Consider the following 14,321-nt stretch of genomic DNA (forward strand, 5'->3'; position numbering starts at 1 on the left):
ATGGAGGATGATGGAGTGCTCTTGGTGCTCCATTCTTAGTTGCTCCATGTTGGAACTTAAATCTCCTAAGGAGGTGTTGAGTTGCTCCCAATAGTTGTGTGGAGGGAAATGCATCCCTTGAGGCATCTCAGGGATTTGTTGATGAGGAACTTCCTCATGCTCTTGTTGAGGTCCATGAGTGGGCTCTCTTGTTTGCTCCATCCTTTTCTTAGTGATGGGCTTTTGAGATGAATCTCTCCATCTCCCATGACTCGGAGGTGGAAGCAATTGCCTTCCCTTTCTTCTTTCTAGAGGTTTCTCCGGCCTTAGGTGCCATTAGTGGTTATGGAAAAACAAAAAGCAGAGCTTTTTCCACACCAAACTTAAAATGTTTGCTCGTCCTCGAGCAAAAGAAGAAAAAAATGAGGAGGAGAAGAAGAAATAGAGGAGATGGAGGGGAGGAGAGAATTCGGCCAGGGGGGATAAGTGTGTATGATATGTGAAAATGAGGGTGGTAATGAGGGGGTATTTATAGGGTAAGGGAGAGGGGGAATTTGTGTATGAGGGGTTGGGTTTAGAAGGGAAATAGTTTGAATTTGAATGGTGAGGTAGGTTGGGTTTTATGATGGATAGATGTGAGTGGTGAAGAGGTTGTGGGGAAGAGGGTAGGATTTAATAGGTGAATGGTGTTTGGGGAAGAGGTGGTGATTGGATTGGTCAAGGGTGTTTGGGGAAGAGTGTTATGAAAAGGTGTGAAGAGTGGAGAAAGAAGAGGTGGGGTAGGTGGGGATCCTGTGGGTCCCCAGATCCTGAGGTGTCAAGGATTTTGGCTCCCTGCACCATTCTGGCGTTTAAACGCCCACTGTGTGCTAAATCTGGCGTTTAACGCCAGCTCTGCTACCTTTTCTGGCGTTAAACGCCAGGCTGATGCCCCTTTCTGGCGTTAAACGCTGGCCATACACCTTTTTCTGGCGTTAAATGCCAGTCTGTCTACCAATTCTGGCGTTTAACGCCAGCCAGACACCAAACACCCTTTTCTGGCGTTAAACGCCAGTCTGCCTGCCAATTCTGGCGTTTAACGCCTAGAATGCTGCTAGGCTGGGCGTTAAACGCTCATTCTGCTATCCTTACTGGCGTTTAAACGCGAGTAAGCCTGTCCTCCAGGGTGTTCTGTTTTTCATGCTGTTTTTCATTCTGCTTTAATTCTGTAGTTATTTTTGTGACTTCACATGATCATCTTGGTACGGATTTTCTAACCACAAACTAACCAGCAAGTGCACTGGGTCGTACCAAGTAATACCTTACGTGAGTAAGGGTCGATCCCACGAGGATTGATGGATCAAACAACAATGATTGATTGATTGGCTTAGTTAGACAAACAGAAAAGAGTGTTTGAATATTCAAAGAGCATTAAACAATCGTGCAGAAATTAAAATAGTAAAGTAAATGGGTTGGGAATAAAATATGGAGAGGCAGTTAAGGTTTCAGAGTTATCTATTCTTCCGGATTAACTTTTCTTACTAACTATTTTAATCATGTAGGATTTAATTTATGGTAAACTATATGTGACTAGACCCTAATTTCTTAGACCTTTCTAGTCTCCTCTAAAATTCATCAACTGCCAATTCCTTGGTCAATTAATTCCAATTTGAGGGTGATGATCAAATTCCAGTTTATATGCCACAAAAACTCTAATTATCCAAAAATAAAAGGATTATATTTCATGTATCCCGTTAAATCCAGATAATTAAAATTTAGGAGAATATGTTTTCAAGCTGTTGTTCAAGTAAAGAGCTTTTCCAAGTTTTACAAGAACTCAAATAGAAAGAGGGTCATACTTCCGTTCCACCCAAATTCATAAGATAAAGAGCAAAAATAATTCTTAAATTATAAATCCATGCATAAATTAAAATAGAAAAAGAAATAAAATCAATCCATACAAATAGACAGAGCTCCTAACCTTAACAGTGAAGGATTAGTTGCTCATGATTCAGAGAAGAAAGCTATGGAATACGGAATGTAAATTGGAATGGAATAATGTTCCCCTAAGGGAAGGAAAGTTTCTCCCTTTTATAACTAATCTTAATAATTTAAAATCTATTATCTAAAACTAAAAATAATATCTTTTCCTCCAAAGATAATATTTGAATTTAAATTTGAATTAATTAACAAGTCTTTAGTTGATGGGTGGGAACCACTTGTTTTGTCCATTCTGCAGCTTCTAATCTGTATTTTCTGGGCTGGAAACTGGGTCAAAACAGCCCAGAAATTGCCCCTAACGTTTTTCTGCGTTTTTTGCACGTGGCGCATATCACGCATACGCGTCGATGGTCTTTTTCGCGAGTCACGCAGACGTGTCGGTCACGCGGACGCGTCGCTGTGCAAATCTTCAAATCACACGTACGCGTCAGTCACATGCACACGTCGCCATGGAAAGCTCCAAATCACGCGTACGCGTCAGTCATGCGTACGTGTCACTCCTCGCTGCCATCTCCTTTGATTCTCTTGCTACAGAAACTCTATCAAATCTAGCCGAACGCTACCTAAAATAAACAAAGTTGCAAAAGACTCAAAGTAGCATCCATATTAGCTAAAAGATAATTAATTCTTTATTAAACTCAACAAATTAGATGCAAATTCACTAGGAAAAGATAGGAAAGATGCTCACGCATCACATCTACCTAAAGAAAACATAAAATGACAATGGAAAAAAAATTAAATATTATTAAATAAAATTGGATTGCCTCCCAATAGGCACTTCTTTAATGTCAATAGCTTGACAGTGAGCTCTTAGAGAGCTTTACAGAGATTCAGAGCTTGATGGTGGCATCCCAACACCAAACTTAGAAGTTGAGTGTGGGGGTTCTGTTTGACTCTGTATTGAGAGAAGCTTTTCATGCTTCCTCTCCATGGTTACAGAAGAAGATCCTTGAGCTTTAAACACAAGGTAGTCCTCATTCAATTCAATGACTAACTCTCCTCTGTCCATATCAATCATAGCTTTTGCTGTGGCTAGGAAGGGTCTTCCAAGAATAATGGATTCATCTTCATCCTTTCCAGTGTCTAGGATTATCAAATCAGCAGGGATGTACAGGCCTTCAACCTTCACTAAGACATCCTCTACAAGTTCATAAGCCTGTTTCCTTAATTTGTCTGCCAATTCTAGTGAGAATCTTGCAGCTTGTACCTCAAAGATCCCTAGTTTCTCCATTAAGAGAGTGGCATGAGGTTTATTCCTGACCCCAGGTCACACAGAGCCTTCTCAAAGGTCATGGTGCCTATGGTACAGGGTATTAAGAACTTTCCAGGATCCTGTTTCTTCTGAGGTAATTTTAGTTGAATCAGATCATTCAGTTCATTGATGATTAATGGAGGTTCCTCCTCCCACGTCTCATTACCAAATAGCTTGGCATTTAGCTTCATGATTGCTCCTAGATACAGAGCAACTTGCTCCTCAATAATGTCTTCATCCTCTTCAGAGGAGGAATACTCATCAGAGCTCATGAATGGCAATAGTAAGTTTAGTGGAATCTTTACGGTCTCTGTATGAGCCTCAGATTCCTTTGGTTCCTTATTAGGGAACTCCTTAGTGGCCAATGGACGTCCATTGAGGTCTTCCTCACTGGAAATCACTGTCTTTCCCTCCTCTACAGGTTCGGCCATGTTGGACATGTTGATGGCCTTGCACTCTCTTTTTGGATTCTCTTCTGTATTGCTTGGGAGAGTACTTGGAGGGAGTTCAGTAACTCTTTTACTCAGCTGACCCACTTGTCCCTCCAAATTTCTAATGGAGGACCTTGTTTCAGTCATGAAACTGTGAGTGGTCTTACTTAGATCAGAGATTATGGTTGCTAAGTCAGAGAGGCTCTACTTAGAATTCTCTATCTATTGCTGAGAAAAAGATGGAAAAGGTTTGCTATTGCTAAACTGTGGTCTCCCACCATTGTTATTGAAGCCTTTTTTAGGCTTCTGTTGATCCTTCCATGAGAAATTAGGATGATTCCTCTATAAAGGATTGTAAGTGTTTCCATAAGATTCTCCCATGTAATTCACTTCTTCCATTCCAGGATTCTCAGGGTCATAAGCTTCTCCTTCAGAGGAGGCTTCTTTAGTACTGCCAGATGCAGCTTGCATTCCAGTCAGATTCTGAGAAATCATATTGACTTGCTAAGTCAATATTTTATTCTGAGCCAATATGGCATTCAGAGTATCAATCTCAAGAACTCCTTTCTTCTGAGTCATCCCATTATTCACAGGATTTCTTTCAAAAGTGTACATGAACTGATTATTTGCAACCATTTCAATGTGTTCCTGGGCTTCTTTAGGCGTCTTCTTCAGATGAAGAGATCCACCAGCAGAGTGGTCCAATGACATCTTGGATAATTCAGACAGACCATCATAGAATATACATAAGATGCTCCATTCTGAAAGCATGTCAGAAGGACACCTTCTGATCAATTGCTCATATCTTTCCCAAGCTTCATAGAGGGATTCACCTTCCTTCTGTCTGAAGGTTTAGACTTTCACTCTAAGCTTGCTCATCTTTTGAGGTGGAAAGAACTTTGCCAAGAAAGAATTGACCAACTTTTTCCAAGAGTTCATGCTTTCTTTAGGTTGTGAATCCAACCATATCCTAGCTCTGTCTCTTACAGCAAAGAGAAAAAGTATAAGTCTGTAGACCTCAGGATTAACCCCATTGGTCTTAACAGTGTCACAAATTTGAAAGAATTCAGCTAAGAACTGATGAGAATCTTCCAATAGAAGTCCATGAAACTTGCAATTCTGCTGCATTAGAGAAACTAATTGAGGCTTAAGCTCAAAGTTGTTTGCTCCAATTGTAGGAATTGAGATGCTTCTTCCATAGAAGTCAGAAGATGGTGCAACAAAGTCACCAAGCATCTTCCTTGCATCTCCACCTTTGTTATTGGGTTCGGCCATGTCCTCTTCTTTATCAAAAATTTCTGTCATGTCCTCTCTAGAGTGTTGTGCTTTAGCTTCTCTTAGCTTCTTCTTTAGAGTCCTTTCAGGTTCAGGATCAGCTTCAACAAGAATATCTTTATCCTTGTTCCTGCTCATATGAAAAAGAAGAGAACAAAAAAGAAGAGAAATCCTCTATGTCACAGTATAGAGATTCCTTTATATGAGTAGAAGAAGAAAATAATAGAAGAATGAGGTAGAGAGAAAATAAGAAAAATGTGAACACAGAGAGAGGGAGAGGGTTCGAATTTTTAAGAAGAAGAGAAGTGTTAGTAATTAAATAAAATAAATAGAAAGAGAAGAGAGGGAGAGAATTCGAATTTTAATTATAAGAAAAGAGAAATGTTTTTGTTTTTATTTTAATTATTGGTTAGAATTCGAATTTATTAAAAGAAATAAAATTAAAATTTAAAACAATTAGTTAATTTAAAAAGATTTTTGAAAAAGATGTTAATGGTTTTCGAAAATTAGAGAGAGAAAATTAGTTGGGTGGTTTTGAAAAAGATAAGAAATAGTAAAACAAACAAAAAGTCAAGTAGTTACTTGAAAAAGATTTAAAAATCAATTTTGAAAAGATAAGAGGTTAGAAAAGATTTTGATATTGATTTTGAAAAAGATATGATTGAAATTTATTTTGAAAAAGATTTGAAAAGGAAATTAAAAAGATTTGATTTTTAAAATTAAAGTTGATTACTTGACTAACAAGAAACTAAAAGATATGATTCTAGAATTTAAAGATTGAACCTTTCTTAATAGGCAAGTAACAACTTGAAATTTTTGAATCAAAACATTAATGTTAGTAAAGATTTTCGAAAATTTGAAGTAAAATTAAGAGAAAGATTTTGAAAATCAATTTTTAAAATTTTTGAAAATATTAAGAAGAAAATGAAAAAGATTTAATTTTTGAAAAAGATTTGAAAAGATAAAAATTTTTAAATTGAAATTTTGACTTGAGTAATAAGAAACAACTAAATTTTTAAAATTTTTGACTAAGTCAATCCAAAATTTCGAAAATTATGAGAAAAATAAGGGAAAGATGTTTTTTTTATTTTTGAATTTTCAATGAGGAGAGAGAAAAATAACAAAATGACTCAAAACATAAAAATTTAAGATCAAAACAACTAATGCATGCAAAAACACTTTGAATGTCAAGATGAACACCAAGAACACTTTGAAGATCATGATGAACAACAAGAACATATTTTTGAAAACTTTTTAAGAAAAGAAACACATGCAAGACACCAAACTTAAAAATTTTTTACTTTTAGACACTAATAATTCGAAAATGCATATGAAAAACAACAAAAAACACAAAACAAGAAAATCACAAGATCGAACAAAGAAAATCATTAAGAACAACTTAAAGATCAAGAAAGAACACAATGCATGAGTTTTCGAAAATTAAAGAAGAATTAAAACATGCAATTGACACCAAACTTAAAATTTGACACTAGACTCAAACAAGGAACACAAAATTTTTTTGGTTTTTATGATTTTATTAATTTTTTTTGTATTTTTGTATATTTTTAAAAAATTATTTTGGAAAAGGAAATAAAGAAATTCAAAATTTTTAATAAGAATTCCAGGATTCATGTATTGTTAGTCTAAAGCTCCAGGCCAAAAGAATTAGACATGGCCAATGGCCAGCCAAGCTTTAGCATAGAATTATAATTTTGAATCCCAAAGCTGATGCAATGTTATTCTAAAGCTTCGGTCCAACAGAGTTAGACATGGCCAGATGGCCAGCCAAGCTTTTGGATAACAAATACATACAACAATCCAATGAATATGATAAGTTAAAGCTTCGGTCCAAAAGATTAGACATGGCTTAATAGACAGCCAAGCTTTAACATACCATCATGAAGCTCGAAGGTGGAATTCATTCTTAAAAATTTTGATGAATTTTTAGAAACTAAATATTATTATTGATATTATTAAAATTTTTTTGAATGATTTTTTCAAAAATAAAAATAAAAAGTTTAAACATAAAATAAAATTACCCAATCTAAGCAACAAGATGAACCGTCAGTTGTTCAAACTCGAACAATCCTTGGCAACGGCGCCAAAAACTTGGTAGCACAAAATCGTGATTCACACTTTTCACAACTCCGCACAACTAACCAGCAAGTGCACTGGGTCGTCCAAGTAATACCTTACATGAGTAAGGGTCGATCCCACGGAGATTGTCGGCTTGAAGCAAGCTATGGTCGTCTTGTAAATCTTAGTCAGGTGGATTCAAATGTTTTATGAGGTTTTGATAATTAAAAAGATAAATAAAATATAAAATAAAGATAGAGATACTTATGTAATTCATTGGTGGGAATTTCAGATAAGCGTATGGAGATGCTTTGTTGCTTCTAAACCTCTGCTTTCCTACTGCCTCCTTCCAATCATGCGTGCTTCCCCCCATGGCAAGTTGTATGATCCTCTTAGTGAAAAATACCAGGTACGATCTCTGTACGGCTAATCAACTGTCGGATTTCTCGGATGAAAAATACCATGTACAGCTACCGCACGGCTAATCATCTGTCGGTTCCCGCTAGTGTCGGAATAGGAACCTTGTCCTTTTGCACACTGTCACTGCGCCCAACATTCGTAGGTTTGAAGCTCGTCACAGTCATCCCTTCCCAGATCCTACTCGGAATACCACAGACAAGGTTTAGACTTTCTGGATCTCAGGAATGCTGCCAATGGTTCTAGCCTATACCACGAAGATACTAATCTCACAGACTCGGTCTGTGTATTAGATACCCAAGAGAATATACTCCGGCTGTCGTCCAATGACTACGTTGAACATCATGTAGACCTCTTGTGGTTGTCAGGCACGCGGATCTTTGCTAAGCGAGTAACGAAGATAGTGGGTGATTGTCACTGGTCATCCCTTCATTCTGTCTTAACTGAATTAAGTACAAGAGTATATCTTGGAGAAGAAGTAGGCGTGAATTGAAAGAAAAACAATAGTACTTGCATTAATTCGTGAAGAACAGCAGAGTTCCACACCTTAATCTATGGGGTGTAGATACTCCACCGTTGAAAATACATAAGTGAAAAAGGGTTAGGCATGGCCGTGAGGCCAGCCTCCCAACGTGAACAATATGATGAGCTAGATGATAAAAGTCATCAAAAGATATGAAATAAATCTCTAAGTAGTTTTTATACTAAACTAGTTACTAGGGTTTACAGAAAATGAGTAACTAAGTGCAGATAGTGCAGAAATCCAGTTCCGGGGCCCACTTGGTGTGTGCTTGGGATGAGCATTGAAGCTTTACACGTGCATAGGCCATCCTTGGAGTTAAACGCCACCCAGGGAGCCAATTTGGGCGTTAAACGCCAGTTTTAGTGCCAGTTCTGGCATTTTGCGCCAGAAAGTTTTAGGCTGGTTTTGAATGCCAGTTTGGGCCATCAAATCTCAGCAAAGTATAGAGTATTATATATTGCTGAAAAGCCCAGGATGTCTACTTTCCAACGAAATTGAGAGCACGGCAATTGGGCTTCTGTAGCTCCAGAAAATCCATTTCGAGTGCAGAAGGGTCAGAATCCAACAGCATCTGCAGTCCTTTTTCAGCCTCTGAATCAGATTTTTGCTCAGGTCGCTCAATTTCAGCTAGAAAATACTTGAAATCACAGAAAAATACACAAACTCATAGTAAAGTCCAGAAATGTAATTTTTGAATAAAAACTAATAAAATTATAATAAAAACTAACTAAAACATACTAAAAACTATGTAAAAATAATGCCAAAAAGGGTATACATTATCTGCTCATCAACTATCTAATGTCATCTTTCTGTATTTGAGAAAAAGGCTTATGAATGTGAGTTGAAAAAGCCATGAGAGAAGAGGCAAGAGAGATGCATGAAAAAGCCAAAAAATTATTTCTGTATAATTTAGTTTGGTTGAACTAAGGTTTAGTTCCCCTTTCCAAGTTGGGATAGCACTTGATGGTAGATTAAATTTGTGGGTTCCTGTTGCCAAGTTGGGATAGCAATTGGTGGTATCTAGGCTTGGGTATAAGCTTAGAATTTGATACTAGATAAATTAGGTTTGTAATTAATTGGTATTGGTGTATGTAATCTAGTTGATTATAGTGGAAATTCTACCATGGTAGTGGTGGAGACTAGATGTAGGTTTCAAGACACTTGAAAACCGAAGCAGAATACATGCTGGCATCATTCTCTTCTTTCATTCTCTATTTCTATTTGGTTTTAGAGACAAAATGAAAAAAGCTCCTGCAGAATTAGCTTTCGCGAAAACTGAGCATAAGAACTTCATTTCTGAGTTAACTTAATTCAACCCCTTCTCAAGTTCTAGCAGTTCCATCATTTGGTATCAGGAGCAAGGTCTCAAGGAATCAAGCTTTACAACTTGGAGTAAAGATCTATGGCCAACAATATGGGTGCTAATATCATGGCGTACACTCTCACCGAAGGGCGGTCCAACAATAGACCTCCCTACTTCAACGGCAATAACAACTCATACTGGAAAGAGAGAATGGAAATATTCATGCAGTCAGTCAACTACAACATCTAGAAGATTATTGTTAATGGACCAGACATTCCAAGAAAGCAAAATGCCGATGAAGATGTGGTGCCAAAGGAAGACAATGAGTGGACAAAGAAAGAAAAGAAGAAGGTTAAACTCAACGCCAAAGCAATCAACCTAATGTACTATGCTATCAATTTTGAAGAATACAGAAAAGTTTCAATGTGCAAAACCGCTAAAAAAAATTCTGGATAAGCTCAAACTCACTCATGAAGAAACCAAACAAGTAAGAGAGACTAGAATTGATATGCTAATGAAGGAGTATGAGATGTTCATCACAAAAGAGGATGAAAGCATCGATCAAATGTTCGAAAGGTTTCCAATAATCATCAACAACTTGGATGCCATGGAGAATAGCTATTCTGAAGAAACATTAATAAAGAAGATCTTGAGGAGTCTTACTAAGAAGTGAGAAGTAAAAAAACACAACCTTCTCAAAAAGAAATGTAGCATTAAAATCAAGAATAATAGCCAAAGAAGAGAAATCTAAGGATAGTATCTCATACGAAGAAATGGTGCCCTTTGCAAGAAAAATGAGAAGATTAATGAGATTCAAAAGTAAAAGTAAAGGAAATACTTCATCCAAAGATTTCAAGAAGGATCAATCCAAGTTTACTTGTCACCGTTGCAAGGAACCGAGCTACTTCAAGTCCGATTGTCCTCAATTGAAAAAAGGCAAAAAAAAATCAAAGAAAGACAAAAAAAAGGTGCTGATGGCACCATGGAAAGACCTAAAAAAATGATATTGATTTTGAAGATGAAAAAGATTATGATCAAGAGGCTCAAATGTGTTTGATGGCTGAACACATGGACATGGAGGAGGTAGATCTTTCTACTTATCCATTGATGATGAATTGCACTATATTATCAAAGATTTCAGTGTGAACTCAAAGAAACTTTTTTATAAATATGTTAAGTGCAAGAAAGATAATGAGACATTGAGAGCTGAAAATAAATTTTTATTAGAAAAGATAAAGGCAACCGAAGCTTGTGATGAAAAATATTTGAAAGAAGAAAATAACACTTTAAGAGCTGAATTAAACAAATTCAAACTCAAGTATTTGGCCTCAGCCTCCACTAATTTAATTGCTAAAAATGAAAGGTTAAATAAAAAAATAACAATAAAAAGACTTAGCAAAATTTGTTCAAGGTTTACAAAATCTTAACAAATTATTTGTTTGTCAAAGATCTAGTTTTAAAAAATCTGGGCTTAGATTTAAAGTGGAAAACAAATCTATTTTCAAACAAACATTTGAAAAATCTGAAGTTTCTTCTTCCAAGATTGTTAAGCCAAAAATTTCAAGCAACCCTCAAAATTCAACAAATGAGAAACATTGCTATAAATGCATACTTAGATTCAACGATAAGCATACTTAGCTCCTCTTATCATCAACGATAAGCATACTTCACTCCTCCATCAATTTTATTAGATTCAACATGGTTACTTGATACTAGTGCTAGTCACCATATAACTCTAGATTCTACCAACTTAATTCAACGAAATGAGTATCAAGACCCTGATTAGATAATGATAGGTAATGACACAGGTAGCACTATCTCCTCTATTGGTCATTCTTATATTATTAATCTTGAACTCAGAAAAAATTCATTCTTAATAAACTGATGTTCTCTCTTAAAATTTCAAGAAACTTAATTAGTATTCATAAATTTACTTATGATCATGATTATTTCTTTGAATTTCACCCTCATGGTTACTTTGTGAAATCTTAGAAAACCAAGGACGTTCTTTTCAAAGGGAAGCTTAATAAGGGTGTTTATGAATTTGAGAATATTGCTGCAGTACATTCTAGAAAATCCGATGCTAATTCTACTTGTTCTTTTGTTAATTCGAATTTGAACTCCTTTAATTCTATACCATTAGTTTACAATTTTCATTTTCATTCATATAAGTTGTGGCATCACGTACTTGGCCATTTTTCCTCTAAGATTTTTCTAGAAGTCATGAACAAATGTAATATCCTTTCTAATGCAAAATCAATAAATTAAATCAAAATTGTGTGATTTGTAAACCCCTATCACACAGAGCTATACATTTAAGTCGTAAATCAGAGGTAGTGAGGCATTACGACATTTAAAAGCAAAATACATACATATATTTAAAGGATAATTTAACTAGAAGCCTTGAAAAAGAAGATAGGTACAAGCAAAAATTTGTGTTACACTCGAAAACGTTAAAGATAGAAAGTGTAGATTACAGAAACAGAAAAGACAATAAGAAGCAGAATGGTAATTTTGTCATATTCAAATATTTGAACACTACAAGATTTTGTTTCTTTGTGGCAGTTTTTTCTCTTATTTGTGGAGGTTTATAACCGCCACCAAATGATTTGTGGGAGTTTCTAAAACCCAAAAAATTTGAAGTGCCACGAGATCTTTTCTGGAGATTTTGTGTGTGTTTAGTGGGATTTTATATTAGACTTTTGTGACGATTTTAAATCACTTTTGTGCTAGTTTAAAACTCCCACAAATTAATTTTTTAATTTAACAAAAATTAATTATTTTGTGAGATTTTCAAACTTTCACATACCCTATAATTATTTATTTATTTTTAATTTTAAATCATTCATTAATATCATCTCACTTACATATTCTCAAATTAAAAATTTATTTTTTAATATCAAAATTTAAAAACTAAATATTTTATGACACAATTTCTCGATATAAGACATAACTCTATATATATAAAAAATTCTCAATGTCAATAGTTCCAAACATAATTACATATATTATTGTTCTACATAACTATTACTGTTTTTCTTTAAAAAGTAAAATAAAACAACCATTTCAATAAAGCACCACAAATACGTTGAGCAGAAGTCGAAGAGAACCAGTTTTCAGCTTGTTATGTGTTTGTGACTTTTTCACTTTCCTGAAATAGATAAAAGCATAGTCAAAGCTTTGAATCAAAGCCTATCAGAATTGACCAAATTATAGCTCAAAAATGTTATGATAAGGGTGAACCAATCATGAGGGTGAACGTATAAAAAAAATGTGCACCAGATGGTACAGTGAAATGAAACAGCAAGATAGGGAAAGAAAGAAAATGAAATGAACATTAAGTGGTTTGGTTCTAATAGAAATGGAAACTAAGAATATCTCATGCAATCTACCTGGTGAAGCTCCATTAGTTCTTGGAGACAATTACTAAGCAACACTTTCTTGATGCAAGCTTTTCCTGTTTAAGGGAAATACATTATATAAGAGCTCTAAAATACTACTAAGTAAGAAAATTAGCAATTAGTTGAAAATATATCAAGCAAATGTCAGTCAGACATACAAACCTCGCCTATGAGGATCACAAAAGAAGAAAAATTTGTGTGCAACAATACGACAATACATTTGAACAAAGGCTTCTGGCATATCACGTAATTGTGCCAAGTTGGGGATAAGACCTCATATATATGCCTCCATTTCCTGTAGAGAATAGTAAATGACATTTAAGATTAACCTAATCATCTTATATAAGAAATTGTTCAAATTCATTGCTTCTCATCTTCATGTTAAGCACATGAAGAGCACACTAAATAGAAAACCCAATAACAATAAGAATCCATACATGTGGCTGAAGGAAATCATCAGAATCCTCATCGACTTCACTTATATCTATTATTGAGTGTGTAAGTGAAACCTGAATAGCCATAACGATATGGTAGCAATCATTAGGCATCAGATAGATTCAAGGTACAAACAAACAAAAGAAAAACAAATGTTTTTGAATTCAAATCATCACCATTCAGTAAAAGATCTGATTATTTCTGTTCAGTAAACAAGGAGAATGCACCCACTGAGGAAAGTATCACAAGTTTAAGCAGATATAACCAATGAATAGGTTAGCCAGAAAATGATACCTTTAGAAACCTGTAATTTGCCAATCGCTATACTCTGACTGATTGATCCTTCTTCAGGTTTCTGCATGAAGGCACATAAATTTTCAAATAACTGTCGGGTAATTATTTTCCTGCTGTAGAAAAGTAGACACTTCAAAAATTTCAGGGTAATTTCTCCTTGACTTTTTCAAGGAAAACAATGAGTTGATTACACATACCTGTGGTTATAAGAAATTGGAGTCTATGATTTCAAATATTTAAAACATTGCATAGAAGAAGTTCAAAGCATATGTTTGGCAAGGTAAAAGAAATTTTGAAAATGTTAAAACATACATTCGTGATCAAAGTTAACAAACTCACTTTTCAAAGATATCTTCACAAGTAGATGATATAGGGCACAGGTCAAACTTTTCATCTTCATCATGGATTGGTTCAGCACCAGAGTCATCATGAGAAGCCATGGTACTTTCTTTCTGTCATAGAGAAAGGGAAATATTACCTGTTTAATAATTAACTAAAAATTAAAGGGACAAACAAATAAGCTGAAAGATTACCGTGTCAACATCCATTAGTATAACAGTAGGCATTGCAGAGCTCTTATCAAGAAGAAAATGAGTAAACTCCTCAAGAAGATCTTCATGGTCACGAAAAAGTGCAGCAACCTATGTAAATAGTCCCAATATCATTAAAATGAGTATCTAAATTCACAACCTATCAATACTTCAACAAAACAAACCGCAAAAAATAGAGAGAAATAGAGGCCAATACAAATTTGCCTGCTGGCAACACAGGGACATATACAACACAAACCTCTAAGTTAACCTATGATTCTATGATGAGATACAACATGTAAGAGCTACTCTACATACCAGGGTACGAGTATTATATATAAATTTTAAATTCAACAACAAAAAATACTATTATACTATAACAAAGTATGAAAAAGTAATGATTTCACATGCCTTCTTGTAGAAAC

The 14,321-nt window shown here is 35.1% G+C and overlaps 1 long non-coding RNA gene and 1 other non-coding gene across 2 annotated transcripts; one reads left to right on the forward strand and one right to left on the reverse strand.

Annotated features, from left to right (window-relative positions):
- The first annotated feature begins 4,407 nt into the window (after nucleotides 1-4,407).
- Nucleotides 4,408-4,515, forward strand: LOC112774447 (small nucleolar RNA R71). The gene has a single exon (XR_003188938.1). It is a non-coding gene; the product is annotated as a small nucleolar RNA R71 (small nucleolar RNA).
- Nucleotides 4,516-12,265: 7,750 nt separating this feature from the next.
- Nucleotides 12,266-13,427, reverse strand: LOC112769023 (uncharacterized). Its single transcript, XR_003186317.2, has 5 exons — nucleotides 13,367-13,427; nucleotides 13,075-13,146; nucleotides 12,800-12,932; nucleotides 12,629-12,693; nucleotides 12,266-12,387 (listed from the first exon to the last, which is right to left on the reverse strand). It is a non-coding gene; the product is annotated as an uncharacterized lncRNA (long non-coding RNA).
- Nucleotides 13,428-14,321: the final 894 nt, after the last annotated feature.

Source organism: Arachis hypogaea, chromosome 18 (genome assembly GCF_003086295.3).
Source record: "Arachis hypogaea cultivar Tifrunner chromosome 18, arahy.Tifrunner.gnm2.J5K5, whole genome shotgun sequence".
Taxonomy (NCBI): Eukaryota; Viridiplantae; Streptophyta; class Magnoliopsida; order Fabales; family Fabaceae; genus Arachis; species Arachis hypogaea.